This window comes from Oryza glaberrima, chromosome 5 (assembly GCF_000147395.1).
Source record: "Oryza glaberrima chromosome 5, OglaRS2, whole genome shotgun sequence".
Lineage (NCBI taxonomy): Eukaryota > Viridiplantae > Streptophyta > Magnoliopsida > Poales > Poaceae > Oryza > Oryza glaberrima.
In genome coordinates, this window is record NC_068330.1 from 9088344 (window position 1) to 9092028 (window position 3685).

The following is a 3685-nucleotide window of genomic DNA, read 5'->3' on the forward strand; positions in this document are numbered from 1 at the left end:
CTCTACTTTTGCAGGGTCTACTGCTACTCCACGGGCTGAGATTACGTGACCTAGAAAAGCGACCTCCTTCAATTAGAATTCACACTTGCTGAATTTTGCGTATAACTTGTGCTTTCGGAGTTTCTGGAGTACCAATCGTAAGTGTTCCGCATGTTTTCCTCATCTTTGGAGTAGATCAGAATGTCATCGATGAATACTACCACGAACTTATCCAAGTAATCCATGAACACTTTGTTCATAAGATTCATGAAGTACGCTGGGGCATTGGTTAGACCAAATGACATTACTGTGAACTCATACAATCCATAACGTGTGGAAAACGCGGTCTTGGGGGTATCTTCGGTCCTAATTTTCAGTTGGTGGTATCCTGACTGAAGGTCGATCTTTGAAAACACCTTAGCTCCCTTAAGTTGATCGAAGAGATCATCAATCCTTGGTAGTGGGTACTTGTTCTTAATAGTTACTTCGTTCAGTGATCGGTAGTCTACACACATTCTCATGCTACCGTCTTTCTTCTTAACGAATAACACTGGGGCTCCCCACGGTGATGAACTGGGGCGTACAAACCCTTTCTCTTGTAACTCTCGGATTTGCTTCTTAAGCTCCTCTAACTCGTTGACTGGCATCCGATAGGGTCTCTTGGATATGGGAGCAGTGCCAGGTATCAAGTTTTTGATTGAATCTACCCGAGTATTATATTCATATCTTAGGTTAGAAATTTCTATTGCGAGCTAAACATCGGACGGAATCCTAAAATTATCTTATAATATTATACGATTTAATTTAGTCTACGACTAAATGATTAAATATAATATACGTCTAAAATTCCTAGTGATTAAATCCGAATTTCTATCGTGAATCGATTTCTTATAGAGATTACCCAAATATAATTTATAATAGCCTATAAGAATTCATCTAATTAATTATATCTAAATTACTACCGCGAAATGATCATTTGTGGAGATCATTAAAAACAATCTACAATAATCCATATAATTCACCTAATTGTTCAGTTTTTAAATACATTTATGATTATAGCATTATTTTGCAAATACTATATTTTCGTTAATCCTATACTTAAATTCTAATATTTTTAAGTGTCCTAAATTTCCCCTAACTTTTCCTTTCTTTTCTCTCTTTCTCTTTTCTTTTCTTTTCTCTTCTCTCTCTCTTTTCTTTTCTTCTCTCTCTCTTTTCTTTTCTTTTCTCCTTCTCTCTCTTTTTCTTTTCTTTTCTTCTTCTCTCTCCCGGCTCCTCCCTTCCTCCTCTCTTGGCTCTTGCTCCACCGGCGGCGACGGTAATGGACGCGAGGGGGGGGGCGGCTTACCGACGGCGGCGCTAGCGACGGCGGCGACGGCGACGATGGCGACGGCGGCGCAAAGCGCGGCGTGGCGCGGCGGTTTTGTGGCGGTGGCGCGGCGGCTCTAAGGTGGCGGCGCGGCGGTCACGACGACGGCGGCGCGTGGGGAGAGGGAAGGGGAGGAGAGATGGGGTGGCCGGGGTGAAGAAGAGGAGAGGGAAGGGGGCGGCCGGCTTTATAGGGCGCGGGGAGGGGACGAGAGAAGGGAAGAGGGGAGAGGGGGGGCGCGCGGCGCGAGGCGCGGCAGCGGCGCGACGCAGCAGCGGCGGAGGCAACGGGCGACGAGCGGCGCGAGACGGTGATGCGACGTGCGATGGCGACGGCGCGCAGCGGCGACGCAACGGCCGAGCGGCGATAGTGTGCGGCGACGAGACGGGCGCGCGGCGCGGCGACGCGACAGGCGACGGCGATGGCGATGGCGCGTCGATGTTGGCGCGGCGCGGCAGGGGCGGCACGGGGCTCGGGGGCGCGGGGCGGCAGGGGCGGCACGGGGCTCGAGGCGGCGCGAGGCGGCGACGCGACACCGGCGCGGCGCGGCAGCGGCGACACGACGGCGATGGGACGCGCGGGCGCGGGGCGCGAGGCCGACGGCGACGATGGCGACGGCAGCGCGGCGGGCGGGCGACGCGTGGGCGAGCAGCGCGAGCGGCAGGGGAGGGGTTAGGGCTAGGGACGCGATCGAACACCTTCGCCATAATGAACAGTGCATTTTCTTATTATTCCACTTTTAGTTTATTTCCCCTATAAACTTGATTCTATAATTTCTAATCTTTGCATTCATGAATTTTACTCAACATTTGTGTTATTCCAACTAATGGATTCACTTAAAATTAATATTACCCATTTTTATTTTTATATAATTTATTTGAATTTTTACTTAGGTTATTTGAATTTTTAATTAGGGTTAATCTTTGTTCCATCGTACTAAAATTTAATTATTGCTACCGTGGTCGCGACAACATTTCGTTTACTTCCAATCTCACCTCATCCTTATTTTAAGTTATATTCTAGTCATTTATTTTGCTTACTTAATTTTGGGTTTTATTCCTAATCAATTGTTCTTTATTTGCGATCTATGAACTCCGAAATCCGAATCCGATAAAATAGTCGAACAAAATCGGCATGATGCAACTTATTTAAAAAGTTTTTTTGAAAATCCGTATTTTTAGTGTTTTGATTTTATCGGTCGAATTTTAAGGGTGTTACAGATGTACACCTCTGATCAGAGTATAACCTATTCGAATAGCCGCGCCCTCGGTTATGGGCAAGCCTAGCAATGTACCCAAGTTAGTGTTTTAAATTCTTAAAACCTATCTAACAACTAAAATGTGGAATGGTTGGCCTAGGTTGGCTTGGGACGAGCTGGGACCCAGGGTCGGGTTGCCAGTTCGGTCTGAATCATCGTAGGCCTTGGGTTAAGGCAGGTTCGTGTGGGTTCACGGCCTTGTTTAAAAAAAATTGTATAGATCTAGGATCGTGTTTTCTAAAAGTAGCTTTGAGCAACTAAGTGTCTTCTAATGCTGTTTACTGCAAACCCTAACCCCCTATATTATTACTCCATTGTACTCCTTTGCATTTATTCTGCACTCGTGGGTGTGTCTTGTTGAGTACGATGGTTGTACTCAATCTTGCTTAATTTTTCTCAAACCCAGAAGAGGAGCTCCTGGATGATGAAGGTTTTGGTGTCTAGCTCGTGCCTGCCGTCAAGCGCCTGTGGTCGTCGCCCTAGTCTTCCGCTGTTTTTTGTTTGTCTTCATGTGTGCTGGGCCTTCGCCGCCCATGTAATAAATTAACTATTTACGCTTCCGCTTGTTAAACTCTGAATTGTATCAACTTTTGGTGTACCTTGCCTCCTGGGACAAGGAATAATACACGCACGTAAGGAACGCCCGTTGGGTTATTTCCGGTCGTGGCATGTGCCTCCTTGAGTCTTGTGGGCGACTTCATGTTCTCGATTACCTTGATCTTCTCGGGGTTTGCTTCTATTCCTCTGCCAGAAACAAGGAATCCGAGCAGCTTGCCCGACGGTACTCCGAACATGCACTTCTCTGGATTGAGCATGAGGCGATATCGTCGGAGGTTGTCAAACGTTTCCCGCAGATCGTCAATCAATGAGTCACCTGTCTTGGTCTTGACAACGATGTCGTCGACGTATGCCTCGACATTGTTGCCGAGCTGGTCGCTAAGTGCGCCCTGGACCGTGCGCTGGAAAGTATTCCCTGCGGTTATCAGTCCGAACGGCATCTTAACATAGCAAAATACCCCGAACGGCATGATGAATGCTGTCTTCTCTTCATCCTCTTTTGCCTTGCTGATTTGGTGGTA